Source organism: Sabethes cyaneus, chromosome 1 (genome assembly GCF_943734655.1).
Source record: "Sabethes cyaneus chromosome 1, idSabCyanKW18_F2, whole genome shotgun sequence".
NCBI classification, from domain to species: domain Eukaryota; kingdom Metazoa; phylum Arthropoda; class Insecta; order Diptera; family Culicidae; genus Sabethes; species Sabethes cyaneus.
This window is the reverse complement of record NC_071353.1, coordinates 2,425,134-2,439,331: the sequence shown is the minus strand read 5'-3', so window position 1 is coordinate 2,439,331 and position 14,198 is coordinate 2,425,134. Positions and strand designations below refer to the sequence as shown.

The window sequence follows — 14,198 nt, the reverse complement described above, 5'->3', positions numbered from 1 at the left end:
GGGGTGAGGGGTGGCGAAATAACAGCATGAAATTCGCAAATGCGCTCTTCGACAAGATGTTGGTAGCTTTTGCTTTCGGCTGGTGGTGTTAGTGAGCCTCTTCATCGCCCCGCCGAGTTCCCTTCAGCTAGCGCCCTCCTACCCCCCCTTGTGGATGGAAGATTTTCTACACCGAACCCGACGTCTCGTCTCGTTTCCCCCCTGGTTCGGTTAAGTTATGGTTTGGTGGTCGTGGTGAGTTTTGTCGTTTGATTATGATGTTCTACAGGGCAGCAGAACATGAACCGTAGTGTCGTAGTCGTGTCGGTGGAAAAAACACGAATCCAAATGCGCTAGGTTACTCTGCCGCAGAGCAAAACGGTGAGGTTCGGTACGGGTGACAAGGATTTTTTTGCTCGGTTCGGTTCGGTTGTGTATCCTGAAAGCAGTAGGTACTCGTTTGGAGGTGAGTGGTGTTTTTTTTTGTTGCTTATGGCATAAGGACGACCAGTAAGGTAAAGGATTTTTAGTGTTATGTTAATGCTAGGTTGAGTTTTTTGTGGGGCGGGGGTTTCTGGGTGGCTGGGAGCTTTGGTGAAGCGTAATGAAATGGTTTCGTTGTGTACGTGATGTGGTGTTCCGTCTTGGTATGTGTACTTTCCTTGTTCTTCCCGGAGGTGGCTGGGAGGTAGGAAAAGGAGGTTTTCCCTCTCAGCCTTCTCGGGTGGTACTTGGTTGCCTGTTTGTGTGCAAGTACAGGCTTTTTGAATTTTTAATGTTTATTTATTTCGCATACTGACACAGGACCGGTGTGTATATCGACGAACCGCACAATCGCCAGCAGAGACCAGTAGTACCATAGCTGCTTCAGAGTGTGAAGTGTGTTGGAACCGAACGAGACATACCGGGTGTGTTCTGACGATTCCAGGCACAGATCGGCCAAGAAATTAGACTCACACGCGCTACCAACTGGCCGACCCAGACCCCGTGCGGGTAGCTTTTTCTGTTCACGGAATTGCAGTAGTCCTGTCAATCTACCTGTGGGTACTTGTGCGACAACTGTTGACGTTAAACCGGATTGGATTTGGTCGCAATCAGCAAGGATCCCTAGGTGGCTTCCGGAGGGTCTGTTTTTTTGTCTGTCGGCCACATAACACCCGTAATATCGCCGCGACGAGAGAGTTTGTGACGTAGTGTGAACGCCATTATACACAGTTCGAGTGCCGTTCGCCGACCGTGGTTTTTTTTGCTCTATGTTCACAACTGATAGGCAGCGCTCGCCGGTGCGCTGAGAGTGAATGAGATTTAGGCAGACAAAGGTGATCGAACCTTTCGTCGAAAAGGGAACAGTGTGGATACCTTCCACGCGGCTTTGGGTGGACGTCTTCCTGATTGTGTTCCTCAATTAAAGCACCTACCCTTACCTAGTTCTCGTTTTCGTCAAACGCTTGCACAACGGCAACAGAAAGTGATTTCCAATGCAAGTGCAATGTTTTAGCAGTGCTCAAATTGACCCTAAATTTGTCGAAATTTTTTAGTGAATTTATGCAAACCGTCCAGCTTGGGAAATGCGACATACTGTGTGAAACCCGTGCCAGTGATACAGTGCAAAGATCCCAATGTGGTGGAAAAGTGTGTAGTTTTCGAAATCAGATCATCTAACTGTACCTTTGTGTGGCATCGGTCCGTCCATCAGCAACAATAGCAGCAGCATCAAAGTCGGAGGCAAAAGCAGAAACGCCGATAGTACGAGTGCGAGTTCCGTGTGCGATTACCGGCAGCGTGATTGTAAAGAAATCGTCATTTAAGAGGTATTTTATCTAACTTTTCAACCAAAGTTTTTTTTTCACAATCGTTGTTGCCATGGGATGATGGGAGGTCTCCGTTGGCAAACTGCAAGTGTGAGTGGATTCAGGTCGGGTGCACTGTTTAGGGCCTAGTCTAATTGGATTGATTGAGCAGTTGGGCAACTTTCCCTCGTCTGCTTGGGGCACGCTACCACGAGCAACCATTCCACCCCATACTGGTGCTAGATCGGAATGTTGTCGAACCATAGTCAGCATCAATTTTGGCGTTTCTTGTCGATCGGTAGCATATTTCTTATGGAAAAGAACACAATTCGTCCACCATTTTGTTTTTTCGCACTGTGATGTGTATTGATACTTGCTCTTTCTCGCTTTTCCTCGCGGTCGGTTTTACCGAGTGCCGTCTATGAGTAGCACGAGGCAGGCCGCGACTCCGCCGCAGCACATCGAAACTTCCTCCGGGTGTCCTCCTTGCCAAGCACAAGCAGCTAGCGTATCGAAACCGAAAAGTGCAACGCGTCCGTCTCTTCTCGCTCGGTGTGTTTGTGTTTCCGTGCTGAAACGAGACAGACAATCGCAACCAGACGCAAGAGGGCAGCGAATCGCAGTGGATGCGGAAAAGTGCATTAATACATACACTGCAATTTTTCAGCGCAAAGCGCACTTACACCAGTACCGTACCGTTGCGTTGCTGCCGTCCGACTTTGTGAGAGTTTCCTTCGCTTCCTTTCGGCTTTGCTTTGCGTTGCACGCAGCCCAACCGCAGAAACACGTGTTTCCTCTTCGAATCGTTTCAGATCCCAAAATGCCGGCAGCAAGCGATGCTCACAATCTCCCAGGTTGACCGCCGTTGACCCCACCCGGTTCTAAAACTCCCACATCAACCAACCTGCTGAGCCTTCCCCGAGCTGCTTCACTCGAATCGCATCCGCAGCGAGAGGAATAAAAGAACGACAAAACGTTAGAAAATCAGATAAGAAAATTGCTACTTTGCAGAGGCAGGAAGCCTACCGACACAGACAGGCCGTTTTTATCCTTTTCATCTCCGTGGATCATCATCTGGAGGTAGACCAACCGATCAAGGAGAGGATTCCAGGAATCGACTTCAAAACAAAAACACCAAATCCGTCCAGCTGATCATCAGCCTCTACTAGACCGGCGTATGCGTTTTTTGTTCGACGATCAGCCAAAGGAGATAAACGAAAAAAAGTTCCATTTATTCACTCCTTGTGTCTAGTGAAGACAAGTTTTTCCTCTATTTCAAACGGGTCTTTTGATTGCAAAGGGTTGAATCTGCAAAAAAAAAAAATGAATCAGGACAAAGAAAATGGACAATGCAAAAAGGGGGAGAAGGCGCATTCAAAATGCATTCGCGCTTCGCGCACTATCAGACAGAGTCTAATTTCTAACCTCACTGATTAGACCAAGCTGCACCGGGGATTATTTATCAAATTGCTTCTCTTATCAACTGAGCTAGTCTTCTCTTGATAGCTGTGAAGCTTTTCTTTTCGTTCCGTCGTTGAAAGGTGCACCGCTACTATTGTATAATACTTGCATCGGTGGAAACATTTTGCTCTTAGAAATCCAACTTGTTCAGCTTTTTTTAGCTTTGTCCAGAAATCTTCTGTATTGTGGTTAAATCTGCAAAACGAAAATGAAAAGTAGAGTTAAATTCATTTAATGTCATGCAAACAAAATAGGCACTTTGATAGATCTAAATATTTATTCACATTACGCACAGCGTGGTCTTATCATAAATTAGCTCATGGTTTTTCGTCAGAATGATGAAAGTTCACATTGCTGACAGTATACGCAGCTATGAATCAGCGAAAAATTCAGTAGAGAATTTATGCTTTGTGATTTACGATAAATGATTTATGATTTCTGTGTTCTGACACATTTTGTAGGATTTTTTATTATGTTTTTAGTAAGACTCGAACCAACGATTTTGATCGTTTTAATCGTGAACAAGTTACATATAACATATTCAATTCAACATTTGCATACGGATTCTTGGAATAAACGATCACAATTTAAATTATTTTTATAAATTTCTGTTTATAGTTTGAGTTTGATACTTGTTTGTCCCTTGTTGAAGGTAAGACAAACCAAACAAAAATTCAAAGAATATACAGTGTGACACACATATATTCGTACAAAAATCATTTTATGCTTGCAACGGCATATACAATTGATACAATTAGGCTAATACCATGTGTGTGTCGTCATGACTTAAGTCTTACTTGACGTAGTTTCATCTTCCTATTGTGTCTCGTTCGGTGTACACGTTGGTACGTTCGAATTACGGTCGTTGATAATAAATAAACTTCGAAACGGTGCTGCATGCAGCACTATTTTTCGTGATTTCAAACATCTCGGCATAAGCAAAGGATTTGCATACTATACAATAAAAATATTTGTCGAGAATGGATCTGTTGAAAATCGTAAAAAAACCGGAAGAAAACGAAGCGTTAGAACTGCAGAGGTCAAAAAGGTTGTTCGAGAGCGAATTTGTCACAGTAGCGACCAGTCCGCACGGAAAAAGGTAGTTGAGCTGAATATCGACAGGGAATCTCTTCGTCGAATTTCGAAAATGGATCTGGATGTGAAAGCATTCAAAAAACGTAAAATCCATGGATTAACGGAAGCAACAAAAGAAAAAAGGGTGGGAAAGATGCAAACTGCTGCTCCGTCGGCACGATGATTCCGACGTTCTTCTTTTCTTTGTTCCAAAACACAAAAGGAATGTATCACGATACCAAAACTCATCAGCAGTCATGGTATTGGGAGGAATTTCAAAGAAAGGGAAACTTCCTCTTGTATTTATTGAAAAGGGTGTGAAAGTTAATGCAAGATACTATCCAGAAATGGTCTTAGAACAAAATTTGATGTCTTACGTTCAGGGAATGTACGGTGTAGAATATTACTGCTTTCAACAGGATGGTGCTCTTACCCACATTGCAAATTTTGTGCAGACGTGGTGGTTAGCCAATCTGACGGATTTCATATCGAAAAAGGAATGGCCTTCAAGTTCTTCTGATTTTAACCTCTGGATTTTTGTATATCCAGGCAAAAGACATTTCAATAGAGCAATGATTGTTTGTTGTGTTCTGTATTTATGAGTCAACTTCTACAACTAAAATTCGAAATAAAGCCTTTATTTACAAAAATAAATGACTTTGTTTTTGTTCGAATATATATGTGTCACACTATAAACTCTAACCATGTAATAAATCGGCCTTCGAAGACCAGTTTGTCATACTTTAGCTAATAGCTGAATTTGCTACTAGCCCACGAGTCACAAAAACGTTACCTAGGCGAAAAGCTAACTGTTCGAAAAAATTAAACGAATGCCTGCAACGCTTTGAAAAGTTAATTTGTTCTTAAATTTGCTAAAATTTTGATTTCTTTGAAAACCCGACAGTTAATATTTTTCCTAGGATTAATATATAACTAATTGTGTGGCCGAAATGCCATCTTGTCTACTTTCTGAGAGAGGAATTTCTTCAACCATCATCAGAGAACTATGGAATTCCGTTTTCCAATCACAATTTTAAGGTTTTATTTTTCCCATAGGCGGAAATTCTCGAATTGTGATCGATTTTTTTATTGTTTGGTGTAAATTTTTCTGTTTTCCTCGTCATCGTATTTTATAAAAATTAAAAATTTACGAAAATATTTCTCGATCAAGAATTTTTTCAACTTTAGCACGAAATAAATGTTTCAAATTAACGTAATAAGTCAAACTATGTATTCGACTAGATAAATTAGACTGTTATGAGAAGGTATGAGCATATATCAAAATATAAAAATGAAGTATCTGGGATTTATAGGCCAAATAGGGGGATGGTTCACTGTCATCGGTCTCAACATCAACACCATAGCTAATATTCATGGTTCTAAGATGGTGGTCTGTTGGGGCTTAAAAAGTGGATGTAAAAGTGTGATGTGTGTTATGCACTGTACTTAAATCTCGCGATTCCATTCATTACGAGCGATCGGTAAAGGCTACAATAAATTGTATTATGGAAAAAATGGTCAGATTTTGCGAAAAGTTACGATAGAAGTATTCTACTGCATGACAACGCTCGGCCTCATATCGCAAAAGTCATGAAATATTTTCCCTTCTGACTACTGGGTTTTCCGGCGAGTACAGCACAACTTTGCAGGTCACCGGTTCACTTTTTTCGAACAGATGGAAAACAACATGTTTTCTCAAAAGACGAGCAAATAGAAAATTTGTATTTCTAGATGGAATTCGAAAATTGCCTGAATTTGTTCATAAAACATAACATAACGTAAATAACGGATACGAATATCTTCAACCATAGTAGCGAATATCTGTCTCTATAAATTCGCTAATTTTCGTGGAACGCCCCAAGCGACTAACAAATTTACTGAGAATTGAAAGGAGCCAGATAAAAAGTATAAGTTTTGACGACTTTTCCTAAGCGACGAACCCTGCATACTTCGTGCTGCTTTTATTAGAAGTTGTCTCTAATAAAACGTGTTGCCACGACGACATCCAATTGATCATATATACCTACCCACCGATATAGGGAATTTTAAAAGAAAATTGCCTTATAACGAAGTATCTCAGTCAGCTAGCTTGCAAGAGGCTTCATGGACTCAGTTAAGATAAGTCAGTTTTTTGATGAAAAAAAAGCTGTTTTTGATGTTGAAAAAAAAGTAGGACTTTCTGATTCAACCTTTTTATGATTTATCGAATCTTTTAGATTAACAATGAATTCATATACAATTGTGCCTTCGTGGTAATTTGGAACCAATATAAATATGCTATGTTTCAAGATATGATAATAATTTAGAGATATCCCTTGTGCAGATTTTTAATCGTTTATGAAGTTAAATTTAGTTACATAATACAGCAGCGTTTTCAAATTCATTCCCAATTGATGATTCCTTTAATTAATTTTCGAAATTTCGATATAAATTCATCACAACTTCACTCATTGCTCGTCGTCTCGAACGCAAGGAATGGAAACAATTTAATTAATCGCTGTCCCAACATTGTACAAAATAGAACCGACAATCGTATTACTTCGATTCCTAAACACAATTCTCGATTCTCGTAACCGATCCCAAACCTTACGAAAAGCACCAGCTTTCGAAGTCCTCTTCCCGCCGTTTCCTAGCCCGGTACAATCCAACTCCTGGGTAGACTTCCCCACAAAGTGTAACCACTTATGTACAACATCCCCAAAACGATATTTTCCGGGGTGCATCACACTCACACTTTACTAGTCCCGAGGACATGCCGGGTATGAGCATGTCTGCACCACGACGACAACGATAACGACGACGACGACGTCAGCCCCTAACCTACCCCTAACGTGACAGCGTTGATGCGAACTGTCTGCAAATTGACACATTCGATGGCAAAGGTGCAACCTTTGGAAGCGTCGCGGCATCGGGAAATGACACCCGAAGGTAATAACAACGATGGATAGTTTGCTAACAAACCAATCCGATTTGGCATTGGCTTGTCGCAGCTCTGCTTAAGTTAAAACTGCCTCTCGTTTCTCTCCTCAACACGGTCCGTGTGGTTCCGGAAGCAGCCAGGAATGAGAAAAATGTTAGTGAAAGAGAGAAAGAGAAGGAAGCCAGCCGGCAGGACAGCCAATATCGATTTTGTCTGCTGTTTTTCGCCAAGTTTCCCATGGAAACCCCGTTAAGCTGCAGTTTTCCACCCGACCAGTCCTCCACCCAGTCCACCCAGTCAGCAGTGCGTTCGTTACATGTAGGTACGTATTGTGTGCGGTTCGAGACGTCTAGACGGGGGTTATTTTTCCATTTTCCCTAGCAGGGGTCGGGGCAGTCGGGAAAATCCTGTCGGCACTATCACACTGACACCAAGCTAGACTCTAGTGTTGGTGCGGAAAAGCACCTGTATGGCACCGTTTGTGTTTGTGTTTGTATTTGAGGCTCCGACAGGAAGGAGGAATCTTACCCCACGCACCATTACCGGTACAGGTGGAAGCAGTATGGTGAATCGTTTCGATGCTTTGGAGAATGATACTGTTGGGGTGAGTCTCCTGGTTGATTTATTGCTGCGGAGAGCTGAATCTTTCCCGTTGGCTTGGTTTGTGAGAAATTTGGATTCGCTGCTTTGAACTGCATCAGTTGGGGTGTAATGGTGATTGCTTCTGCAATTGCTGGCGGGTTTATCTGTTTATGCTGCATTGCACAGAGGCAAATATTATCAGGTTCATGAAAATTGGGCAAAAATAAGTAAAACAGCAAAAGTTCTTTCCCTAAAGGCTTTGGCAACGGGTCAAGAACTACTACGTGTGCAAACTATATGCCTATAGGTAACAATTAGACCTATCGAAAAAGGTTGAGCAAATAAATTTCTTCCACTCCATTCATCGTGTCTTAAAAGATGCAGTTTTTATTTGTAAGTAGGTACAGGAAAATTATGGAATAAAACTGATAGTTTCGGTGCTAAACTTGGCTTGCAGAGGCACTCTTCCGAAGAGTAGTATTTTCTTCGATCGTAGTTAGCCATGCATTTTCGCTTCGTTTTCGGCCAGCAGTCAAACAAGTTAATTTGCTTTTGAAGCAAAGAGTGAAAATCAAGATAAAAATACTTATTCATTTATTCCGCCTCGTTTTTTCGACCTATAGTTCTAAACTAAATCGCGCGAGAAAGAAGTGTTCGGAGTTTTAAATTGTGTAACAAAAATTTGTGTGGTTCCTTTCAATTTTTTATGAACAACGGAGGAGAAGCTCATTTGGGACGATAATCATTGCCAGGGATCCGATTCGGAATGGACACAAAAGCAATGACTATGGAAAGAAAACCGTGCAAAGGTAGGATTATTTGGTGGGATAAGACACGCTATTGTTTTTGCCAAAGATTTTTAACGGATTAAAAAACAAAAATTCGATGCGTTTCCCTGCCAACCGGAAAACAGCATTCGTTTCCGGTTTCCGATAGCCTTTTGTGAAACCGACACAAGTAAAAACTGGGATTGGAAGAGGATTTGAATTGTTCTAAATATCTAATATATTAAACCCCTATTGCCTGCTACCTGATATAGGTATCTAACAACTTGAAATCTAACATGTAACATCCCTTTTGGCATCGATATCGTCGTATTCGACTGAGTCCTCAGTATTGTGGTAGTTACCTTCATAGCAATTTTACAGACCTTTTCAGTCATTTAGGTATTATCATTTTATTGGTTTTGAATTTTCATAGGGTGGGGCTTAAACGTGTATATTTATTTGATGGAAATTAATCGCCTTTCAAATTAAGTGAAAAATTACAAATAAATTCTTTAAAACTAGAGTCGATTTAATACTAAAAATTTCAATTTGTGCACACCGAAAGTTCCGAGTTTTTTCTTACACTCTCGATGTTTTTAGAATTCCACTGCATTTTATGCAATTTTTACGAAATTTTCAGAATTTACGCAGTTTAGCAAGGAATTTAGGCATTTATGGGATTTTCTTTACACAAACTTCAGAGTTTTCCTATACAAGAGCTTTTTTGAGGAGAATTTTAGGCGGAGTTTTTACGAGAATTTGGGAGTTTTCGTGTTTATTTTTACTCAAATTTCGGAATTTATGCAGCTTTTAACGTGAATTTTAAAGCTGAAGTGAATTACCAAAGCACTACTTGAAAATCGCCTTTTGTTCAGTGCTGCGCATAATAATAAAGCGACCAATATTCATCCAGTTCCAGAGAGATCCAGATCTCAATTTTTATCAGGACTCTTTCCGTAGGAAGGTAAAGTTACAATTTTTTCGGGTTTCGCTTAGTTTGAAAACTCTTAACTCTGGACCAGCAATTATAGAACAGCCTTTTTTCTTTAAAAAGGTAATAATGCTTACTCAGCAATCTGGAAAAAAGCCAAAGGAACTTCGATGTTCAAATTAATTGAATTAAAATATTTTTTCTCGTTTGTCAATTCCTCATCTTTCAGGGTTTTTCCGCGTTTCTTTTCCGATTTCCAGTTATGGCCGTAAACTAACCACCGGATAGTCGTTAGTTTTCGCTATCACGCTGTGGGATTTTTAGAAAATAACTTTAGTCTGCCGAATAGTAGAAGTAAAATAAAGAATAGTAGTCACAAGACACTTCCCTGCGGTACTCCCAAAAGATTTCTATGCGAATTCAAAGCTGATATCTATTAGACCGACAACTATTGGATCAATTCTATACATTTTCTCAAATCCCCACCTTATGTGGTAGATCCATTGTTTTAAATGCTCTTAAAATTATAAAATTTATCAACTGTCATTCGGCAAGCGTTTTTTCTTTGAGCTCTAACACATAAATTGTTCTGTACTGCAACCTTGGGTGGGTTATTTCCATGATTTCCGAACGTTGCTAGAATAGAGCTGATAATTCACAGTCATATGTTTCCAAAAATGCATCTTTAAGAACTATATCGGACACACTGTCAATTCTTTCCGACTATCCCAATTCGCTCGACCCTAAGTATAAGTGTGCGGCCGGAGAAATTTCAAAAAGAACCCACGCCTATGGCCCAATGCATTTGACTTAAAGTGTGAATGTTCCCTCTGCGTATCGCCAGTTAAAACAAACTTTTACAAAATTTTTGCACGCCAGTGGTTTTGTTTTAGAAATTTGAAAAATTTTATAATTTAAAAATGATTCTAAAAATATATGTATTTCATCAATCTAATTCTTCTATACTAGTACAGATATGCTTTAAAGATACGCATCCATAGATCCGCGCATAGATACGTACGATTCCTACTATTTTTTCCTAATTTCTCGTTGATTCTTGAATTCTGCTTAATTCACGATTTATACAATATGGTTCCGATTATATCAGCCCCCGATTATACTACACCCGATTATATCAGCTTTTTTCAGATTATATCAGCCCCAAAAATAAATTCTTTGTTACGCCGAAGCGCGAGATTTTTCGCATATGGTGTCTTTAGCAATATTTCTTGGTTTAAAAAACCCCTTCATGTGACAAGAACCGTTATGTGATTAATCCCCTTAAAAGTGAAATATGAAATTTATTTTCTCACATATTCAAGAAACAGGTTTCATGAGTTCAGCAAAGATGTAATAAATGTCAATTCAAACAACTTTGTCGAAGACATCATAGCTGTATCTCTTCATATAAATTAGCTATGAAGCATTATTTGTGGACAAACCCCTAAAAACAGTTTTTTTTTGTCCCTGACTTATTCTGGTCAATTTTTACGTGTTCATAGTCTTCTAGAAAGGTATTTGCCTTACTAAAATCCACGTTTTAGTAGAACATCACACGATATTTTCTAAATTTTCCGATATATTAGGCTTTTTCGGTGAAAAATAGTATTTCTTTGAGCTCTAATATTTCCCAAGGTGGTAATTGGTGGCAGATCAAATAACTCACACATAAAAGTACAACAAAAAACCTGTAAAAGCAAGTATCAATTGTCTGTATCTGATTGTACCCTGAAAAGTTACAGTTATTTTAAAATGTGTTTTTTTAAGTGTTTTTTACATACAAATCATTTTATTTCGACAACCATAAGAGAGAGATAGTTACTATATTCGACAAAGTTACTTATCTTAGTATGTTCTACAACTTTTGTAAAGACATCGCACTTTTCGTACGCATTTAAACCTTTTTTTATTTTGATCACCCTAATATGTAGAAACATGACCACCCGAATAATGCGAGAAAAAAAGAACATAATTTATTAGTGAACTTAGCATACTTTGAGTAAAAAAAAATCCGATTATATCAGTTTTCCAATTTATATCAGCATAAAATTCACGGAGGGGGTGATATAATCGGAACAATACTGTATTATAATAGTTTTGGGTAATCATAACTCCAAAAAATCACGCTCAATAGGATAGCCCCGCAATTGTCCTGTAATCGAACAGGAACAGTCAATTGCGAAGTCTGTCGTATAAAAACAGAAGGGCAAGTTTCGAATACGGCGTGTTGCAAATAGGCTTTGCTTTAGGTATTAAAATATATGTCAATATCGGTGAAGTATAATTTGTAATTTTGATATTTTTAACCACTCATAAATTTTTACGAAACACTCAAATCATGTGCAATTTGTGTACAATAATTCTCTGCCGAACAGGGGTATGAAGAATCTGTTGAATCGTTTTTATTTTCCCTTGGCACTGATAGAAACCCCCCACCAATCACCACGGACTGCCTTGTTTACACACCCCAAACTGTACGTCACCACTGGCTGGTTTGTAAACACTGCTGAAAGCAAAACATAACCTCACACTGATTATTATAGCCCAGTCTCGAAAGCGACCCAGTGCTTTGTTGTTGCTTTCGGTGCCGTTGATTAGTGTAAGCAACTTGCATCCAGTGCAAAATCTGTAGCATACGGATCACGTCTCACCTGTAAGTGTGTAGTATCAGAACAGCGGGCTGCAAAAAAAAAATTAAACACTCAAAAGGTCCTGACCGAGTCGACCATCCGGCAGTAGACAGACAAAGGAACTGGGCAGTCTCCATGTTTGCCAGGCACAACCAAGACGGCAACGCGGTTCTGTAAATCAAGCATAATTAATTTTGCTAAATCGCGAAAAATCTTAACGTATTCACCTACTCTTTCTCTGATTTCTGATTTTCGTCCTCCATCCTTCGTTCCCACTTCCTCCGTCACCTGATTCGTCTCTTCGCCCACCCAAGAACCCAGATAGAGTCGGCAGCAGCACACGTTGATTGGTTGGCGTGTAAGCGCGGCTTACTTCGCTTTTACTACATACAAGGTACATTCTTCACCCTCCTTCACCACCGAGAATGTGCTGCGTATAGTGGTCATCATCACCGTCATCGACCGTCGCCGGGCAGTACGCGAGCGGTAGCGAAGTGGTGGCGAAGCGCTTTTCACACTCAAACTAGACTAGAGCGCTAAGCAGGATGGACTCCACCAGTTGCTAGTAGCATAGTTCATAGTACCGTACGCGCAGTTCATAGAAAAAGGAATCGTCGCAGGTCGTTCTGCGTTCTGTTGCGGAATTTGTCCTCCGTGTTCTAGCAGGCGTTGCCAGGCAGTATCGGTCAGAGATCCGGAGATTTAAGCTTAGGAAGGCGTTAAGCAGGCAGGCTGTGGAAGAAGACAATCTTAAGCGTTTTTTACGTGGCCGAATGCAAATTGCTTGTAACTTTTTGTAACATTAAACGGTAAGTGGCGAATTTTTGGGAACTGTTTGGGTTAACAGATGATTTTCAAGGATTGCAGTAATTTAGTGTACTTAAAACGCGTGTATGAAGGTCATTATACCCGGGGTCGTTGACCTGACAGATTTTGGCTGCCTTTTTCTGTGTATGAGAGAACGTTTGATGTCCATTATGCGTGTGTGTGGGGCACTAGAGCCAAAAGTCGGTTGCCGGAGTGCGAAAGTTTTCGTGTATTACCCCAAGCGGTCCGGAAAATGAACGGTACAGTGGAATGGGCACTTTACCAGGCCTCCCATGTCCAGGGGAGACGACTACCAGGCCATGGACAATACGGAAACAGTTCGCCCGAACGGTAGTGGTGTGAGTGCATGAAACATGTTGCGAAGCAAACCGAAAAATATGAAAGAAAATTGCAAAAGTCGCGAATTTCGTGGCAAGCAAATCTACGGAGGGCTAGCAACGTGGGGTGGTATGGGTGTGCGAATTGCGAATTGGTTCCTCGCATCATACACACCCATACAACGGCATTGTCTCACTGATCTGCTTTTTCGGGGCTTTCCCCCCATCATCACCCACCTTCTGTCCTCCATCTACCACCCACCGGGGAGAGGGTAGCTTGTTGAATTTGAGGTAACGTTTACACACGCACACACGCACACCAATACATACGTACACCACTCACCAAATCGTACCCAATCATTAAATCTTGGATTCCGGCCCGACCCGATACGTCAGATTATCACGTAATCGTGGACCACCGCGTATCTTTCTTTCCTTTCTGTTGAGTAATTCGCAATTTTTTCATTTTGCAAATAGCAACTCTTTCCGTCCGTTGGCATTGCATGAAGATTTTACTTGCTTTTTTGGGGCCAAGTTCAGCTGCGAAATTCTGTTACGCACTTGAATTCCCCAACATCAAAGGAAGGGTATTGCTCGCTGTATTAGTGCGATTCAGAATCGTGCGGAGCAGGTTTTTTTTCGAAGCGTTATCCGAAGGATAATCGCTTTCGGGGGATCAAATTTCTTCTGGACTCATTACACTCTAGTCCTATTAGTACACCAAAGTTGGTTAGAAGTTCCAGCGAGGCTCCAGGAGCAAGTAGTGCGTGTAGAAAATGTCGAGTTGCTTCATTAGATGGACCGAAAATGGCGTCCATCGGAGAACTCACGATAGTACATGCCAGAGGCGGCTTTAGGGTTTGCATAATCTACTAAAACATGACTTTATTCTCTGCGCACTGTGCCACATATTCCCAAA

At 40.7% G+C, this 14,198-nt stretch overlaps 1 protein-coding gene across 5 annotated transcripts in view; it reads left to right on the top strand.

The window, feature by feature from the left end:
- LOC128744274 (heterogeneous nuclear ribonucleoprotein R) overlaps positions 1–14,198 on the top strand; it is an 81,112-nt gene that overhangs the window by 20,109 nt on the left and 46,805 nt on the right. The window contains exon 1 of one of the 5 annotated variants that reach the window (XM_053841260.1): positions 826–1,790. The exons of the other annotated variants lie outside the window; for them this stretch is intronic. The gene's annotated coding sequence lies outside the window, so the exon portion shown is untranslated. Of the gene's footprint in view, positions 1–825; positions 1,791–14,198 lie in introns of those variants that run through there. 5 annotated transcript variants of the gene reach the window in all.